Here is a 21,930-nt window from a genome sequence, read left to right on the forward strand (position 1 = left end):
TAGAAGCAGATGAAGATCGAGGAAAACTTAACATGATCAAGTTCTTCAAATATTTTAGGGTAATATATATATATATATATACTCAAAATTAAACAAGGTTATTGGATTGAATTCTACTTTTATTTACATTTATATGATAACATGTGACGCGTTTCGTTTTATTAAGATATAATCAAACACTGACTAAAAATATATATAAACTGTCCTAATATACTAACAATAATAATAATTGCTACTATTAAATATTATTAGGTCTAGGGGTACATACAATGGTGGGTATTTCAGTGGGAAACGTGAATTTCTATGAAAGTTAAGATTAGTAATGTAGTTAACTATCAATTATGGCATAATGAATACAATTTGTTGTGGTTTGGCTTTGAAATAAATACAATATTCAAACAATTATGTACCTATGTACAATAATTTATTTAAATTATATATATATATATATATATAATATATATATATATATATATATATATATATATATATATATATATATATATATATATATATATATAAATATATGTATATATTTAAATTTATATATATATATATATATATATATATATATATATATATATATATATATATATATATATATATTGAGAATACAAGATATTCTTCAAATGATTTAAACTGGGCAGGTCAGGCTAAACGTAGAATGTGGAAGAGACAATGACAGCGTTCTATTCTCTCTGCCTACCCCTGCGATGAACTCCCTCCTCAGAAGCGGCGTTATAGTAGGCTAGCTAGATATTAGAGCTGATATTGAACTGTGTAAATAATGCTCTTAGATTCTTGTATTCTCAACATTTGTATCACAAGATTCTCTAAAACTCTTGTATTCTCTACATTTGTACAACAAGATGCACTAAGACATTTGTTTTCTCAACATTTGTACCATAAGATGCCCTAAGTTTTTTTGTATTCTCAACATTTGTGCCACAATATGCTCTAAGACAGTATTTCTCCAAGTGGCCGTTCTAGAAGACTTTTACAGGACATAAGAAGCCCAAAGAGACGGATAGAAGTGGTAAAAAGTAAAATATATATACTTTCATTCCTTCCCTCTTTCTATGATGGGACATTCTGGCGATTTTATTTTTCCCTTTGAAATGTTTAAAATATTTTTAATAGAAATTTGACAGGGGAGCGCCAGACTAAAAAAGTTTGGGAACCTGTGCTCTAAGACTTTGGTATTCTCAACATTTGTACCATAAGATGGTCTAAGAGTATTCTAACATAAGTGTATAAACTAGATTCAGAAATATCAGGTATGATAAATCGTCAGCCGGTGCAACATTAGCATTGAATATCTCTGCTCCAGTTGACAAATCGGTCGCAGTCCGAACGCGAGTCATGAGAAAATACAGTATCGAACAGATTAATTGAAACGAAGTTTTTTTTTCGTATTTTCAACGACCTCTAAAAAAATGTTTTGGTGGTGTTCCTCGTATTATGGACCAGGGCTGCTTCTTTCAGTGATTGAGATGATGAATAGCAAGAAGTATCACCCAATTCTACTGGAAAACATACTACCAGAGATACAAATACGAAGGTGAGATGGTAATGGAATATTTCAGCAGGATTTAACCCCCTGCCACAAATCCAAAAAAAAATATGAAAATTTTCACACAAAAACAATGAACTGTGTTTGACTGGTCAAAAATTTTGTCAGACGTAAACCTTATTGAAAATCTATCGGCAATCTGTAAGAATCGGCTCTCCAAAATTGATTGCACTACGGTGAAAAAGCTCATTTTATCCATAACTCAGGTATGGTTTCGAGATGAAAAAATGGCATCCACGTGCCAAAACCTTAAATAGATGCCAAGACGAGTAAAAGCTTTGATTGAGCCCAAATGAGATCGTATTTAATATTAATTTGTGATATAACTAATAAACAAAAGATTTTACACTTTTCAACTTTTTACGAAAATACAACAAAAAGTTTTGTTTCAATTAATCTGTTCGATACTGTATCTATGGATTGTTGATATGACGTACGCACTAGTTGATGGCCACACTATTAGTACTTACCGGAGTGATTCACTTGCCACAAAGAACATTAATGCGGACACTTAACTCCGACTACGGAAGGTGCTGAGTACGCTCTTGGTCAGCGAATGGCAACACATCCATATGCAGTGTGGAAATTTCTTGAATACAAGTGTCGGTTTTTAGTCCCGTGGTTAGTGTGGCGGACTTTTGAGTCAGGGTTTCTGGGTTCGAGCCCACTCTACCAAAATTAGATACCTATCTTTCCAAATTTTTTAAAATTTGATATCTATAAGCCGCTCAGGCTCACAGAAATATTATGGAATTGAAGTATTTTTGTAAATAATAATAACACAAATATTTCTTATTTCATTTATTTAAAAAAATTAATAAAAGAACACTTTAAAGTAAATTTTTCACTACTATTTTATTTGACGTTACCGACGTTATCAAACTGCTGGGAGGCTAGACAAAATTATGTAATATACACAACAAGGTAGGTGTTGAAAACCATGATTTTATATACATTGTCTGATGACTGACCATTTTCTATAAATGTCTTTGCACTGTTCTTATATGTCTGCTGTGATGGTCGGGGTTGTGAAGTCGTCTGTGTACCGGCTAACGTCGGGTCGGAATCGGATCTAGCTGACTAACTGAACTGAACTGAACTAAGTAATTACTTATCCCTTTCACTGCCTACACCGGGGTACTTCTGGAAAATTTGGTGGTGGATTTACAAACTTGCATTTATTTAGATTGGCATTGACAGGGATATTGAAAGCTTCTAAACGTAAATTCACAGTAAAATCGGGATACAATTTTATTTCAGATTTTTAATAAATCTCGCTATTTAGTTAAAAAAAATGCTTTGCAAGAGAAGATCAGGAAGCCTATTTTCTTCTGTATCATATCTGGAAATGAGGTGGGACAGCTTTCAATATATATTTCTGATTAAATTAATTTAAGTGTGTTATGATAATAACCACATTTTTGATATGGTTAGACTTTAAAGCAGAATTTATGTTAATCAAATAATGGAAATAGTGATTTGCAGTTATAATTAAATAATATACGGACGAATCTGGAACCGTTGGTTGACAACTTCTTATACCGCATACTCGTATGGGAGAATTCGGTATTCTCTGTTCATTTTGTCAGAAAAATTATACAAAACCATGGTTTTCAACCCCTAAATTGTTGTTATGTTCCATCACGCCGCTTCTCCACAGGGGTAGGCAGAGAGAATAGAACGCCACACCACTCTGTCTTTGCAAACATTCTTCGTTTCTTCCACGTTCATGCATCTCCTCATACATACCCGCCGATTGTTTCGACTCCTGCCCCTAACCTGACCGTTTTCAAGTATTTGGCATATCTGATCGTGCCAAGTTTTTCTCGGTCTTCCACTGCTCTTTTTTCCAATTACATTCGCCTCATAAATTTCTTTTACCATTCTTTCCTCACTCATTCATTCTACATGTCCAAACCATCTCAACACACACCTTATATTTGTCCAAAATATTCTATTTGTCCGAAACTATTCGTAACAATATAATAAATACTCAAGTCGTAAAGTATTTTGTTTGTAATTTAATCATATCTCGCCACAGAGTGAATGCCGAAACAATAAATAACATATCCATACGCTATTTCGATGCGTTGACAGATTTTTTTTCATACTACGATTGCATTATCTCAAACCTTTCCAAATATTTCTCCTTGTGTGTAAAAATGTCACAAACAAACGGGTCCGTGTGTAAACACGCGTTGCCAAATCCGAGTGACCTTTTGTCGAGTATCCTTGACACTCCATAACTTTCACTGGCACCCACGTTTTGTGATCTCTGCCGTCTGAAATTGAGGACAGATTAAGGTTTTTCCTCGCCGATTCAATTAAACCGAGATCTTGTTTAGGCAGAGACGCCAAATCTGGTTTGATGGGAAAAATGCCTTAGAAGAATAGCCATTTTAGGATGAAATCGAGAACATGACACCGATTCACTCACAAGATCGGATGGCTGCATCAATACAACAGTAAACAGTAGTAGGTACAAAATTTTTTTTCTTGAATGTTTTTCGCGGATACTTTGTGACACATTTCATAAACGTTATAAAATAAAACAACTTTGTTTTAACCACTTTTTATTGGTACATTTTTTCCAACCAGTTTCAACAAGAAGCTTGTCATCATCAGGGTTTATGTACTAATTCTAAAACATTGAAATACTCATAGTTAGGTAATAGATAATTACCCTTCCCTTACGATACCAAAAACTTACACGCACTCCTTACACTATATGAAAATGTGATTTGAAAAACGGGAAAAAAACTATCAGTACATATGAGTTCAAAAAATTGATTTAAGTTGGATTAAGGAAAGTTTTATTTAGCAGATACCCTTTTATTTGTATACAAGATCCAAACTCTCGGATTATATATTCTTCTTCACCTATGTTGATATGTTAAAAAACTATCGGATTGGTGTTTTTACGTCTGCGAACTGCTGGCAACGGGATTCAATAATTATGTACATATATTTAAGAGCATAACAAAGGGATTGGTACATAAAATTCATATAAAAACATTAAATACGACCTTCTTCTCTGACTTTGAAATGAGGCCGGTGCAGAAGGTAAAAATACCCTTCCCGTCCTTAAGCATCAATCGACCGAACGTGTAGAAATACCTTTCCCGTCCTTAGTGTGTTAAAATATAAAGATATCTATCTCCCAAGTGGAGAAAATCCAGATTTGCGAACAAGTATTTAGACACACTTAAAAAGTAAAGAATTACATAGGTCAAATTATTGTAAAATTTAAATCGTAAATATGTATATTATTTTTTGACATCTCATCAAAGATGAAGAAGAATATGGAAGTCTGTGCATTTACGGGGCTTACGACCGTCATAGGCTGGTTTAAGTGATCACTTTACACACGTGTAACATTCACCAATTCTACCCATTATTGACAACCACACTACTCAAATTCTTGGAAGTTCTATATATATGAACCAATTTAGAAACCTTGTTGATGAATCACTAGAACTTCACTAGAGACATCTATTGGTGAGATGTAAAGAAGCTTTTTATTAAGCAGAAACTCTTATATTAGTATGTGAGATCCAAATCCTGGATTATAATCACACACATGAGAAACGCCAGAAAATACCATTTTCATTTTTATTATTAAGGACACACTCAAAATGTTGTACGTAAATATGTATATGATGAAATAAATCAATATATTAATCTTGACTTGTAAATTAGATAGTTTATAAGATGATTACGCATAAGAAACGCATATCAAGAATGAAAAAATCATGCATGGTAAGAAAACGTGTTTTTCATTACGAAAACAGACAAGACGACATAAATCAATGGTGATTTACCGTAAAATTAACGTTAGATCAATTTATAACGGTCTATTTTTTGTAGATCATAAATCCGACAGCCGCTGGAGCCCTGGATGTGACCTAGAACTAAATAAATATTATATTCGATGGCATTACTCTCATCTCGATGTGATTCATTCCGCAACTTAAATTTAACGGTCGGCCATATTTTTATTTCCCACCCTGACCTATTATAATACGTTTGTCGTGTTTTTTATTGCGAACTTGCGTTGATAAACTTGGGAATATTTTTAAAACTAGCCTAGTCCGTTTACGTTTCATTCGTGCAAACCCTCATTCGCACCCGATGGTGCATAGGGCACTGCATCGTATAAACGCAGTGTTATCTTGATCGTTAACACGTGAAGGAAAGGTGGTAAGCCCAGGGTAATATTTGAGCTTAGAGAGTTTTTTTTTTCATTCTAATATTTGTTTATAATTTGATCAGATTTCAAAGAATTTGAGTAGTGTGGCTGTCAATAATGGGTAGAATTGGTGAATGTTACACGTGTGTAAAGTGATCACTTAAACCAGCCTATGACGGTCGTCAGCCCCGTATGCCCAGACTTTCATATTCTTCTTCATCTTTGATGAGATGTCAAAAAAAAATTAATAACTAGCTAAATACTTTTATGTTTGATTCGTTTATTCTTTCAACCCCTCATTTGCACCCGATGGTGCATTGGGCACTGCATCGTATAAACGCAATGTTTTCTTGATCGTTTACACATGAAGGAAAGATGGTAAGCGCTGGGTGATATTTCGAGTTCAGGGAGTTCGATTCCCAGGGGGGTTTCCAATAAATATAAGTGTTTTTTTTTACTTTAATATTTGTGTTTAGATAAGAGTATCAATTCAATTCAAACCCTTATCCGCACCCCAATGGTGCATAGGGCACTGCATTATATAAACACCGTGTTATCTTGATCGTTAACACGAAGGAAATGTGATCAGCCCTCCGCTCAGGTACCAGTCCAGGGTAATATTGAATAAATATAAATCAATCAAATAAAATAAGTAAAAACTAACTAAACATCAAGCTACTTTCTACATAGGTAAGCAGAGAGAATAGGGTGCCACACCAATATGCATTTAGAAACAATCTTCGCCTATTCCACATTCATGCAACTCCTCATAATTCCAACTCCTGACCTAACCACGCCTAAGTATTAGAAATACTTGATCATACCAAGTTTTCCTCAATCTTCCTCTGCTTCTATTACTAACCACATTCGCCTGATAATTTTGTTTTTGCTGTTCTGTCTTCGCTCATTCGATTCATATTCGCAAACCATCTCAACACACCTTTCTTTATTTTTTAGATAATGCTTATCTCAGCCTTGCATTCTTTCCTGATACCACCATTCGAACATCTATCATAATAGATATGTTTTTTTTTAAATATGCAAGGAAAAATATTTTAATTTTTTAACTTTTCTTTTCAAAACCATATAATTATTACGAAGAAAATCTCATTTTTTTCAATACAAAAGCAGTGTTCTAACAAAAAATTCATTACGTAAAATGTCTGGATTTCGAGAAAATTAAGTTACGACTTAACGAATACCGGGTCTTTCATTTTAACACTTTTATTTTAATTTTACTTCTTATAATATGTATTGTATTCTTGCCCTTTCCTATGACCAATAATAAACATTACATTACATTAACAAAAATAGTTACATTAATAAAAATAAAGCCAAATAAACAATTCCACATTTATATTATAATAACTATTAAAAACATTCAGAGATACAAAAAGGGTATGGTATGAAAAAATAGATTTTGAAGGAGGGAGAAGGAAAGTAGAGGAATTAATGAGGGTGTTTTTTTTTCTAGGTAAGAAGATTAAAAATAATAATATATTTATAAATATACATACATACATATACATACACATACATACATATACATTATATAAACAGAAAAAAAATGTAAATATATTGTATAACCACACACAGGCCATGCCCTCGTGGCTCTTTTTTTGTATTTATATACAATTCTACCCATTATATATATATATATATATATATATATATATATATATATATATATATATATATATATATATATTTATATATATATATATATATATATATATATATATATATATATATATATATATATATATATATATATATATATATATATATATATATATATATATATATATGTATATATATATATATATATATATAAAATATATATATATATATATATATATATATATATATATATATATATATATATATATATATATATATATATATATATATATATAAATATATATATATATATATATATATATATATATATATATATAAAATATATATATATATATATATATATATATATATATATATATATATATATATATATATATATATATATTGTATTTGTGTATATATTATGTTGTTAAATGCAAAAGAAATAAAAAAAAATAAAAAAAGTAAAATGATAGAAACAAGTCTCACTGTATAAAATACATATTTTGTTGCTGTTGTTGAAAAATTGCATATAAACGTTATTTATCCTATTCTTAGGGGTATGTAACACGCTCACCTAGTCGCTAACATCTTGACTTACTCGACTAAATGCATTATTCAAAACAGGTTAGGTGAAGAAACTGATAAACGAAATTAATTTTCGTTCTTGCTTACGTCACCATTGTATGTAACTTGTGACGTAAGGTGAGGTGAACTCATAAACTACATAATATTTCAGCTAAGATGAAGATGAATCGTAAGTATAGTGGCTTATTATATATAATAATAGTGGCTTATTATCTTTTTGCCCGCATAAATAAATATATTTTTTTAATGAGGGCATAAAATGTGCCAATATTTCAAGCGGATGTTTGACCTTATTCGATTCTCACAGTCCTTATATTTTACTTTTTACAACATTTTGAGTGTGTCCAAATACTTGTTCACAAATCTGGATTCTCTCCAATTAGGAGTTATTTTATATTATTTTTAACATCTCAAAATTAATGAAGAATAATATTTTAGTATTATTTTTTGACATCTCATCAAAGATGAAGAAAAATATGGAAGGCTGGGCATTTACGGGGCTGACGACCATCATAGGCTGGTTTATGTGATCACTTTACACACGTGTATCATTCACCAATTCTACCCATTATTGACAACCACACTACTCAAATTCTTGGAAGTTCTATATGTATGAACCAATTTTGAATCATTGTTCTCGAATCACTAGAACTTCACTAGAGACGGTGAGATAAAAATAAGCTTTTTGTTGAGCAGAAACTCTTATATAAGCATGTTTTTTTTTATTATTTATAATAATATTAATAATATTTTTAGAATGGAAGTCTGGGCATTAGTCAATAGTATTAATCAGTCTTGAAAAAGAAGCGGTTAGCTTCCAAACTGGTTGACATTATAACTAAGTTATAATAAAATATTTACAGTGATTTTAAAACAAAGATATATTTGAATGATAAATGTTTCATTTCAAGTTAGGTCACCACTTATTTTATTTTATTTAAATTTAGAACAATTTAAATTTAGATTATAAAGAATAGAGAAAGATAAAAGATGGATTTAAAAACAATGTGGACAGTATGCGCTCTCATTACCGCGTCGGGGCGGGCGCCGACGCGACGTCCGGCGTCGAGTGTTCTGGTGCCAAAACCAAACATATTAGAGATCCTTATCGGATTTATTTGCAGCCGAATAGCATTTACACGTGTGTTATGTGTTATGTGTTCGTACTGTTTGGCATCGTATAAATAATAGGTACGAAATATCTTACTGCAGGTGTCTCGATTTGAGATGAAACATCTATCTTTATATAACTAACTAGCCATCACGCTGCTTCCCCGCAGGGGTAGGCAGAGAGAATCGAACGCCACACCACTCTGTCTTTGCAAACATTCTTTGCCTCTTCTACATTCATGCATCTCCTCATACATACCCGACGATTATTACAACTCCTGACCCGGCCGCTTTCAAGTATTTGACATACCTGAATGTGCCAAGTTTTCCTCGGTCGTCCTCTGCTTCTTTTTCCAACTGTATTCCCCAATTCGACGTAGAAAACCAAAATGGACGCCTTACAAATTCGACGTTAAATAAATCAAATTGGACGTGTTACAAAACAAATTGGACGCTATAATGTAACTGACTAACTTACCATCACGAAGATTGTCCTGACGAAGAGACGGGTACGTTTCGAAACCGGTAGACATAAAAATCTCGGTAAGTGGTTATATACTAATATTATTAACATTTTTTAAAAATAAATAAGTTAATATTATTAGATTACATTTAGTTTACATTTAGACCTGAAGATGGAAGCTTAGCATCCGAAACTAGTCGTCATAAAATAAACTTAAGTGGTAAAAAAAACAAGTGTCTTCTTTAATAATAACATATGATTACATATTTATTTATACGAGTTTATAATAGATTTGAATACAGGACGCGCGTAGGTATAGAAATTCTCGTGAATTTGCGTCATTTTCGGCACTATTTGGTTGTAATGGTCGCCTGTTTTACAAGAGACAATGAATATTATAATTATTCTTTTGACTATCACGAACCTAGAGATTCTAAGAAGATGCCGATGATTGGATCAGTGGTCCTCAACCTTTTTATCGCCGCAAACCGGTCAAGAATTGATTATTTTACCGTGTATTGTTCATATTTTAAATTGTTTCGATTTCGTTATTATAATTCATTAGTCCGCCGCCGTAGTGTAATGGTCTGCGTCCGTATTGGAGGTCCCAGGTTCGATTCCCAGTGTATCTTGAAGATTTTTTTCACTCTAATATTTATTTAATATTACCCTGGACTGGTACCTGAAGCGTAAAATAAATAAATAAAAATAATTATTTTAAAAGAATATAGTCATTGTATCAAACCGTCGATTGACTGCAAGAAGGCACTAAGTGGAAATACAGTCGTAGTTGAATTATTTGAAGGAGTCTAATAAATATGCCTCCGTAGTGTAATGGTTAGCACGTAGGCTACCGTTCAGAAGGTCCCGGATTTGATTCCCAGGAGGGTCAAATAAATATAAGTGATTTTTCAGTCTAATATTTCACTCAATATTACCATAGACATAACAATAATTACCCTGGACTGGTACCTGAAGCAGAGGGCTGATCACCTTTCTTTCATGTGTTAACGATCAAGATAACACATATGTGTTTATATGATGCGGTGCCGTATGCATCACTGGGGGCGGATGAGGGCTTAAAGAATTTTTAAAAGAATTTTAATTCAATTGGGATTCCACTTATGGGTTAGAGACCAGAGCAGACACAGAGAGAACCAAATCTCTTCTAAGAACTTCAGAAATGAGGACATTGAGGTGCATAACCGGAAACACGTTAAGAGACCGAATGAGGAACACGGAAATTGGGAAAATGTGAAATACGGAGGATATAGTCAGATGGGGAAGACAGCGAAGACGATTCTGTTTTTCATTTTTTATATTATACTTCCAAGATTAAAATCCTTCGGGATTTTTTTCAGGGCAATATTAAGCTAGTAAGATATCAAAAAGTCAATGATCACGTTTTTGGAAAAAAAATGCACTTGGTCACTTTCTCCTGTATGACTACAATATATATATATTGTATTTAAAAATAAATGATTGTCAGTTGGTATGCAGGACTAATGGTAAAGCAACAATGATTATCGCTGTTCTCTTGTTGGAAAATCAAATAAGACACTCGCATTTTCTTTTATTGATGTCTCGAAGGAAGTTTTTATGGCTTAATACCTGTCCACGACTCGCGCGTTGGGAATCGCTGATTTAGATATTAGAACCGGACGAAGGAAGACCTGTTACTCACCTGAAGACGTCATACTGTTGAATATTTTGAAGCGGTACCTACCTCCTTCAAAACGATAAATAATAAATTGTAAATTATTCACCACCTGTAACGGACATTGGTAGACTTAATTATATAATTCTACATAGTTTAAGTCTATCGTGTAAATTTTCTATTTTATTTTTATAAACTATAATAATCTTAATCTTAACACAAGTTCCTTAGATATATTAATTTTAAACTAAATATACCCATTGTTGAGTTAGATTATAATTGCATAATGAAGCGGCTTAAATTGATAAATCTAAGTGATAGAATGGAAATCACTGATCTGGTTCTGTTATATAAAATTATTAACAATTTTTTGGACAGCCCTGATCTCCTAAACCAAATAAAGCTTGGCGTGCGCCAAAGAGGTACTAGGCAAAAATCTGTATTCGCAGTATTTGTACATAATGCAAACTATCCATGTTCTCTCCGATTCCGCGGCTTCACATGTTAGCCAATGCTTTTGGAAGTATAGATTTATTTAATATATTGTTATCCTCCTTGAAATCTGTACTTTCTAAGCATTTCTTCTCCATGTTATAATGGATAAATTTAAACGTTGTGTTTCACTCTCTCTTACTGCTCGCCGATAGTGTTTGAAGGAGACGTGTATTTACTAGTGCTTACTACTTGTTATTTTACTTTTTTAATTATGATTTTATGTTATAAGACTATTTGTTACAAGACTTTTTGTTTCTCTATTAGTGTATTTTTTTGTATTAGATACTCTATATATGTATTATATGTATTACTTTAAAGGCTTCAGCCGTTCAATAAATAACTAAATAAATCTACATTTTCAATGAACTCCCAAAATGTCAATAGTGCGGTCATAAAGCACTTATACAAAAAGTATAGCTAAAACTTTTAATTAACTTGTAGTAATCATTATTATGTATCATTATTATGTAATGAAAGGTGGCATGTATCACTCAATTTTGGGTGCTTTGCCAATTAAAAAAAATAAATCTACAGTATGGAATTCGTGTATGTAATTAGACACGGAAACAAAATATTTTTTATAGCTATTTTTTTAGAATTTTAGAAAGGCTTCATAAGAGACTTATTTGTATTTGAGAGAGCATAATATAGGATTGAAATATTTTTATTATAATGTAACATGGCAATATTGATGTCAAGGAGTGGGGAACGATGTCAGCCAATTAATGCCCGCCAGGTTGCCTGGAGCACGTGTACTAGAAAACAACCGTTGGCAACCCGCACTTCTTCCCTGGATCGAGACCAATGAAGATCATGCATAAATTGTATTGCGCTGGTGTTGTGAAATAAACCTTGTGATACAAATCTTAAGTATTTTTACTAACAAACAGCGACGGCTGTTACAATAAAATATAAATTTTTTAAATGATAATAAATTACATGTACAGGTAAAATAAGATGTTTATCTTTGTTACAATGTAACGAAATATTGCAATAAAAAAAAAATTATAATCATATTAGAAATAAATATATTTTACATTCGTGAACGGAAATCTGGGTATAATGGTTATTCTTTACATCGTTTGCAAACGTAACAAAACATTTTTCTCCTACAACCGCTATGGTAGCATTTTGATCAAGAAAGTCTTGAAGTAATTTACTGTTAACAAATTTGTAAGATAAGTAGGTACTTTTTTTGATAATTTGGCAACACTTAACTTAGCTTTTTTTAAGACCTCATATTGCTCACTCGTTTCAACAACGTCAAATATCAAAAAACTTGATTTTTTAGCAGATCGTTTTTAAAGTTTAAAAATAAAATAAAATGTATTAAAAACAAATATCAAGCCACTTATTGAACTTTTTACTGTGCAACTGATCTTTTTAGGTAAAACTTGAATGTTTTTTCTCCATTTGAAAAATATTCAGTATATTTTAAAAAATACTTATTACAATTTTCTTCAAAATGCAAAAATAACACTTTCTGCCCAGTGGCGGGTAAATATTAAGTTTAAAATATGCCGCTTTTTCTGGGATATAGTACATTTTCTGGGCATTTCGAAAACATGCACAACTGAAAATGACGTTGTTGAAAGGAGTGAGCGATATGACGGCTTTATAAAAGAGGATTAACAATATCACTGCCACAACATCAATGGGATATTGAAAGCTTTGAAATGTAAATTCACAGTAAAATCGGGATACAATTTTGTTTCACATTTTCTCTAAATTTCGTTACTTAGTTCATAAAACGAAAACAAACAAAAAAAGGTTTGTTTTGCAAGAGAAGGTCTGTCGGGAAGCCTAGATGCTTCTGTACCAGATCTGGGAATGCGGTGGGACAGCTTTCAATGCCACAACATCAAGTTTGTGTCAAATAAAAATGGCAACTTGTGAAAGGGATCTGTAATAAAATGTCGATGAATAGTGATTGAGTGAGATATCTGAACATTTCTGCAAATGCCTTGGCACTATTCCGTGTCTATCTGTTGTGCTGGTCGGGGTAATGGAGGCGTCTGTGTACCGGCCAACGTCGGGTTGAAATCGGATCTAGCTGACTGACTAACTACTATTTCTTTCACCAGGGGCACTTCTAGAAACTTGGTGGTGGTTTTACAAACTTGTATTTATTTAGATTAGCAGTGACAGGGACATTGAAAGCTATTAATAGTAAATACACAGTAAAACGGGATACAATTTTGTTTCTTTCACAAATTCTCTATTATTTTCAACTAGTTCATAAAATAAAATTGCTTAGCAAGAGAGGTCTGTCAGGAAGTCAAGATGCTTCTAAATGTGAGAGCTTTCAATGCCACAACATCACTTCACGACGACACACTGTACATTGCTCTAAGCCAGACCTGACCAACTATTGCACCCCGGGCCGCATCGTGACCTAAAATTTTCCAAAGAACCGCATACAGACAGTAATAATTAAAAAAAAAATATCGCTCACTCCTTTCAACAACGACAAAAATAAAATAAAATGATTTTTCAGGAGAACGTTTTTAAAGTTTAAAAATATAATACAATGTATTAAAAATAAATATCAAGCCACTTTTTGAACTTTTTACTGTGCAACAGATCTTTTAAGGTAAAACCTGAATGTTTTTTCTCCATTTGAAAAATATTTAGTATTTTTGAAAAAATAATTAAACACTACCTTTTCTTCAAAATGCAATAACAACACTTTCTGCCCTGTAGCGGGTAAATATTAATTAAAAAATATGCCTCTTTTGCTGGGATACAGTACATTTTCTGGGCATTCCGAAAACATGCACAGCTGAAAATTGACGATTTTTTATTTATGACGTTCTTGAAAGGAGTGAGCGTTATATACTTTGATTTTTTTTAAAGTATTATGAATAATTTGAATGCAGAGGTAATCAGAAAGTACAATCAGGGTAATTGTGAAAAAGAAACATTATTACGACCAGATGTGCGAACAAAATACACATTGAACCAACAAAAAATGTATCTGTATAGTAATTAACTGATGGCACTTCGTAAGTAATAAAAACATTATAAGTAATAATAAAAAATAATGTATTTAATAAATAAGTAACATTTGTAATCAAAGCAAAAGAAAACATTTGTACAACATTTTGAGTGTTGGACACACCATGGCCATGTCGTCGGACCATATTTTCGGGGTATTTTATTATATTCTTAATATTTACAATATTTTGAGTGTGTCCAAATACTTGTTCACAAAATCTGGATTATCTCCAATTACAGGAGTTATTATCATAGGATTTTATTGACATCCATATTCTTCATCATCTTTGATGAGATGTCAAAAAAAAGTAATAAACAATGTTATCTTATTTATTGTTTCGGCATTAACTTTGTGGTAAGACATGTAACAATGATTAAAGAAAACACTTCGTTTTTTACCACTTGAGTTTTATTATAGACTACATGTTTCAGAAGTTTAACTTCCATCATTCAGGTCTGTATAAAACTATAGTTATTATACAGACCTGAATGATGGAAGTTTAACTTCTGAAACATGTAGTCTATAATTTTGATTATCACTCAAGTGGTAAAAAACGAAGTGTTTTCTTTAATCATTGTAACATTGTTATCAATTATCACAATCATATTATCAATAAGAACACATAAATCAAACAATATTACCAATTTTATTTTCAATATAACCAATTTATCAATGGCCACTCAGTGCGAGATTTGAGTACATTTTCATCAGAATATATGCATTTCATTTTACAGAGACTCCATTTGTTTTAAAAACTTAAATGTGATTTATAATTAATTCTGAAGGACTTGATATTTTTTTTTAATATTTGTCATACATGACCGTGGGCCGTACGTTAGGGAGCCGCGGGCCGCAGGTTGGCCACCCTTGCTATAAGTATAAATAATGTAACAACTCGTAAATAATGCATACAAAATGGCTTTATCAGAAAATGCAAAATCCTAATAAATCTCAATGGCTGACCTGAATGTCTGGGTATATCTAGAGCAGTCATTTAAATTCCATTCGGTATCACTTCAAACATTCCATAGATAAATTATTATTCCAACTGACATTTAGTCCTGGTGCATACCTACACACACAATTAAGCCATTTCCCACGTTTTTTTCAATTACAATTATGTATGTTTTATCTATGGATCTTTGTCAGGCGCGAGGAATATCTAATTTAACATACTCAACCTATAAAGGATTGTATTAGACTCGTTTTGTGTTTATAACAGCCGATATAATAAATATTTTCATTCATCATTTTCTTTTGGAAAATTCGCCTTAAAAAAAGGTAATTTCGTAAGTTGGCAATGAAAGACGTCACAGAAACGATGGAGTTATTTTAATGTTGGTGTCATTGCTAAATTATTGGCGGCTCTATTTGTTGATGTCTATGGTTTGGTTTGGCTATTAGTTTGGTATGGCCGTACATGTACGGCCCTACCAAACTTTCCTCAATGGAGTATGGCGGACATGTACGGCCGCGCTTGTAACTAAAGCCCGGTGAATTTTTTTAAATCCAAAATGGCACATGTACTGCCATCTGTGATTGAATTTAAACAACATAATCACTAATCAAATCATGTTCACTGCTATAAATATTTTTATTTTATTCAAGAAAACATGTTGCTTGTAGCACGGATTACGATATAAAATTATAAAAGTTTTTGAAAAATACCAAAGAAAACTCACTCCCAAAATACTGTTTTTTTCCGCAGAAAATCACTCCCGGACCGCTTAAGTGTGTCCAAATATATATTGCTGTAAACATTTTACATTGTGTATGTATTTATCCAGTCAGCCAATTACTACTGACGTGATATATTTGTATGTAGAGCAGTGGTTCTGAACCTTTTTGAAGTCAGGGAGCACTTTTCATCATAAGGGAAATTTGCAGAATGATTAAAAAAACCAAAACTTAAGATTCTAAAAACATACTAAGATAACTTTTATTAAAAATAAAACGATTATTTTACTACACAAGTTAAAAATTACATTCTCCAATGAAAGTACTCGAATGAAAGTTTTTGCAACAAAAATTATTTAATGTGACACCTGAGATTGTCAGCTTTTACAAATTTCAGCGATAGATCTAATATTTGATATTGCAACTCTCATTTCTTCAACTAAATTGCTAAGCCTTTCGCGTTTCTTCATTTTAATATTGGTTAATGACGAGAAACCTAGCTCACACATATTTAAGTTTGAAAACTGTAGTAAAATTATCAGTGCCCATGTGTAGAGAGCTGGGTATTAGAGAGTGTGTAATTCATCTAGAGTTATTTCTGAGAACTTTATTTTAAGAGTCTTCTTTTCCGTCTTATTCCTCATTGCTGAGGGTTGTGACTTTTGTGGAAGCAATGACTCTTCTCCAGTTATCCCTTGACTGCACTGCACGTAGCGCTTCAACCACTGAGGTGCCTGCTGCTGTAGTAATTTGATTGGTCCATCATGTGTGGGATCTTCCTCTCCCTCTCTTCTCTTCCAGGCTACCGATCACAACTAGTCATTCCAGGTTATCCTCGTTACCACGCGCAACGTGTCCAAAGAACTGGAGAATCCGTCGGGTATAAACATTGGCCAGAGTCAAGCCATCCAAGCGTAGTTCCTGGTGATTGGTGCCTCTAGCTGTCCATTTTTAGAGTAGAATCCGTTTATAGAGAATCCGTTTATATAGAATTGTTCTTCTTCTTGATATTTGCATCTCAAATTATAAATATTTGCACTTGCAACAAGCACCAGTGCTCCGTGGAGCGCCAGTTAAGAACCACTGATGTAGAGGGATCAATTGCAACTGTCTACTACAATCCTGTTAGTAGCGGATACAATAAAGCCACAACTTGATTACTTAATTGGGCCACTGAAGTTTGAACAGGGGACACAATTATTCTTCCTTTTGACGATGTCACTCAAAACAATTCAATTTGGTCCTGTAATTATTCTTGTTTAAGGCCTTACTCGCAAACATAGAACTCAGTAATCAGTCTGTTCATGCCCAATTATCTCCTTACATTTCAATAACTCTTTTCTTCTCAAAACCATATGTTTATTTCAAAGAATTTTTTATTTTTTATTACAAAAACGGTGTTTTAAGAATACATCAATTACGTAAAATGTTACCTGGATTTAGAGAAAATTATGTTCCGACTTAATGAATACCAGGCCTTAATCTAAACATTAATTGAACTATGCATTGTTTGCCTCCGTAGCGTAATGGTCAGCATGCTCGGCTACCGTTCTGGAGGTCCCGGGTTCGATTCCCAGAGGGGTCAAATAAATATAAGTGATTTTTTCACTCTAATATTTATTCAATATTACCCTGGACTGGTACCTGAAGCGGAGGGCTTTTCAACTTTCCTTCTTGTGTTAACGATCAAGATAACACTGCGTTTATATAATGCAGTGCCCTATGCACCATTGGGGTGCGGATAAGGGTTTGAATGAATGCATTGACTAAAAATTTTACGGGTCATGGAGCATTTGAAGAATACCTATTCCATTTAATCATTTCATTTCTAACTCCATACTTTTTAATAACTGTTTTCTCTTGAAAACCATATGTTTATTTTGAAGAATAACTTATTTTTTCAATACAAAAACGGTATCTAAACTAAAAAATTCAATTACCTACTTCAAATGTTACCTGGGTTTAAAGAAAATTAAGTTGCGATTTATCGTACGTCAGGCCTTAATATTTTACTATTGTTGGCATATAGCAGCAGTCGGTAAACGGATCTACTGATTAAACGATGCATATAAAAGGAAGGGGGTCGGGTTAGGAGTCAAAATAATCGGCGGGTATGTATGAGGAGATGCAAGACCGTTTGCAAAAATAGAGTAGTGTGGTGGTCTATTCTCTCTGTCTACCACTGAGGGTAAACGGCATGATGGTAAGTTGGTTAGTTAGTTATATAGGAAGAAGAAGAATCTTGAGATCGGATTTGTACTTGGTGAAGACCAAATACCACATATATAAGTGCCTGCATCTCTCTTATTGTCTTATACGGCTGTGAGACATGGCACCTCACAAGGGCCCAGAGTAGCCGTATATACTAAGCTTAGAGAATACACGTCTTGCATTTTAGACGTGCGGTGGTTTAACTTCAATGAGGAATGTGGAAATACGGCTTAGGATGCAGCAACCCATGGTCACAACTGTCGCCAAGAAAAGGCAATTCAGTTGGCTGGGCCATGTACAGTCTGTTCACAGTTATTTTACCTCTTCTGCCAAATAAATAATTAAAAAAAAAAGACTAGAGGTAAAATTACTGTGAACAGACTGTATCTACTTGCCTCCCGAGAGCAGCCATCAAGCTTGCTTCTCCTCAACAAGGCATCAAGATCCAGTCGCTAAAGAAATGAAACACTTTCTTACTTACTTCAGCCTTGTATCAAAAGAAAAACCAATATTGAAGAAAAACCACGCTCTTGGACTTCCACAGTTCTCTGTTGAACGCGACTCTCTTCCAGTGTAGGCCCGTCACTTTCCTAATGTCATCGGACCATCTTGTCTGGGGCCTACCCACGCTTCTGAGTCCTGTTCTAGGCCTCCAGTCAAGAACCTTCTTCGTCCATCTATTATCAAACACATTTCTTTGTGGTTGTTTTCATGACCTGCTCAGTTTCACTTTTGTTCCGTGGTTCTTTGAGCAACATCTTTTGCCTTGGTCTTTTCCCTTATCCAAACATTTATTTCTCAGTCCCTAAGTGATATGTTTAAAATCCTTCTCTCCATCGCTCTTTGTGTTACCCGGAGTTTATACAAATATGTTCTATGATATATATAACATATATTTATTTTTTGACATCTCATGAAAGATGAAGAAGAATATGGAGGAGAATATGGCTGACGACCGTCATGCTGGTTTAAGTGATCACTTTACACACATGTAACATTCACCAATTCTACCCATTATTGACAACCACACTACTCAAATTCTTGGAAGTTCTATATATATGAACCAATTTAGAAACATTGTTCTTAATTCACTAGAACTCCAATATTCTTCTTCATCTTTGATGAGATGTCAAAAAATAATATGAAAATTAACTCCTATAGTTGGAGATAATCCAAATTTGTGAACAAGTATTTGGATACACTCAAAATGTTGTTTATTTATGTCAATGAAACACACTTTATGGATAATTTAACACTTTATTGCTTTCATACATTTACTAACATTTTATAAAGAGGCAGATAAAATTGCAAGGAAGTATCACATACAATTTGTAAATATAAATATACTTATCAAATCTATACAGGGGAAACAAACAAAACCTTAAAATACCAATTAATTATTATTGCTTCTCGAATTTAAAAATATACTTATGTACTAATAAATAAATACATTATAATAAAAATAAATTAATGTATGTATTCGTTTCTTCAAAACCTAAAGTAATCCACCAATTACTTACAAATTTTGACATACCATTGCATTCGAATACTCGCATGTTTTTAACATACACTTGTGACTGCTAAAAAAGGCTTTTTTCAACGCAATGGCAGCGCCATTAGTTGAACGTAACAGCAACACATGCAAAACTAAACATTCCTCTTGGTAGACAGTGTGCCTCTTGACAGTTTCTGTCATTATCATATTCAATATTAAGTGACAAGAGAGAATTTCACAAAAGAGAACTTTGCAAGAACTCACAAGGGAGAACTTTGCAAGAACTCATAAGGGAAAACTTTGCAAACACTTACAAGAGAAAACTTTGCAAGAACTCACAAAAGAGATCTTTGCAAGAATTCACAAAAGAGAACTCACTTGTCAAGTCGGAAGGTTAAAAACATAAAAATCATATCAAACTTATTGGATAAAATAAAGATATTGAATCACATCACATATATATTTAGATACATATAAATTATTAAAAAGATTGTTTCACATGTAAATACATATTTAAAAGCTGAGAGAGATATATGTATTTGGGAAATACAATTATTGTCAATATAATCAAGCACCCACAACTACTTCTAATACAGGGATATAAAAAGCTAGACTAAATATCATTATTAATATTATAAAGTCTCTAATTATAACACGGAACAATAAAATATAAATAAATGCTTATGCTCAAATTACATAGTATATTATTAAATATTTTAATTTATGTTTGATTTTTTTAAATACATATATTTTTTAAAAATAAGAGCTTTGATTTGTCTTTGGCGTTATAATATAAATGTTACAAAGTGCTGTTGAAATGAATAAAAAAGGAGTGTACATAGCAAATGCGTCCAGTCTAGCAGATTGGCGTTAATATGAACACTGCAGACGGGTATTTTTTACACCTGCGGACCACTGGCGACAGGAATTTGATAGTTATGTACGTATAGTTAAGACCTTAACAAAGAGATTAGTATATAATATTAATCTAAAAACATTGGAAAATTCCTTCTTTTTTTCTGCGTTTGAAATGAGGCCGGCGCAGAAGGTAAAAATACCCTTCCCGTCTTTAAGCATCAATCAACCGAACGGATAGAAATACCTTTCCTGTGTATATACTCTAAAATTTTTGGTAAATTTGGTCATTGACTGAATTCAAATTGTGAAATGTCAACTCGATTTAACAAAAAATAGTTGTGGGATATTAATTATTGGTCTCTAATGCAGTGACAATAGATTCAGACAAAATGCAACACTTTCATTTTTAGTCATTTCAAATTCTCTTTGTATACATTATATACAGTGATGTGCTGCTAAAATTTTGGCGACTGGCTGGCACTTTGGTGTATGCTACAGATGCATCAAATATTTAGTAATTATTTGTATTCGTAATAGTTTTATGTTTGGTATTCGGCATACCATTCGGTTGAAATACCAAATATCAAATTACGAGTAACATGATTCATAATCACAATAAACATATTCTACACTATTCCAGCACATGTCACTCGCATACCTATATCCATTATAGTTATGGGAACAAAATAGTACACTAAACTGCCACAAGGTTTTATTTTATCGTATTAAATCAAGTAATTATTGTGACCGTGTAAAAATACCATACTACAAATAAGATGGTAAAAAACAATCCATATTTTAACATACTAAGGACAGGAAAGGTATTTCTAACCGTTCGGTCGATTGATGCTTAAGGACGGGAAGGGTATTTTTACCTCCTGCGCCAGCCTCATTTCGACGTTTGAAAAGAAGGTATTATTTAATGTTTTCATATGAATATTATGTATATATCTCTTACAATGATTAAAGAAAACACTTGTTTTTTACCACTTGAGT

This window comes from Brachycentrus maculatus, unplaced genomic scaffold (genome assembly GCF_059751285.1).
Source record: "Brachycentrus maculatus isolate JH-2025_06_01 unplaced genomic scaffold, ASM5975128v1 h1tg000597l, whole genome shotgun sequence".
Classification (NCBI taxonomy): domain Eukaryota; kingdom Metazoa; phylum Arthropoda; class Insecta; order Trichoptera; family Brachycentridae; genus Brachycentrus; species Brachycentrus maculatus.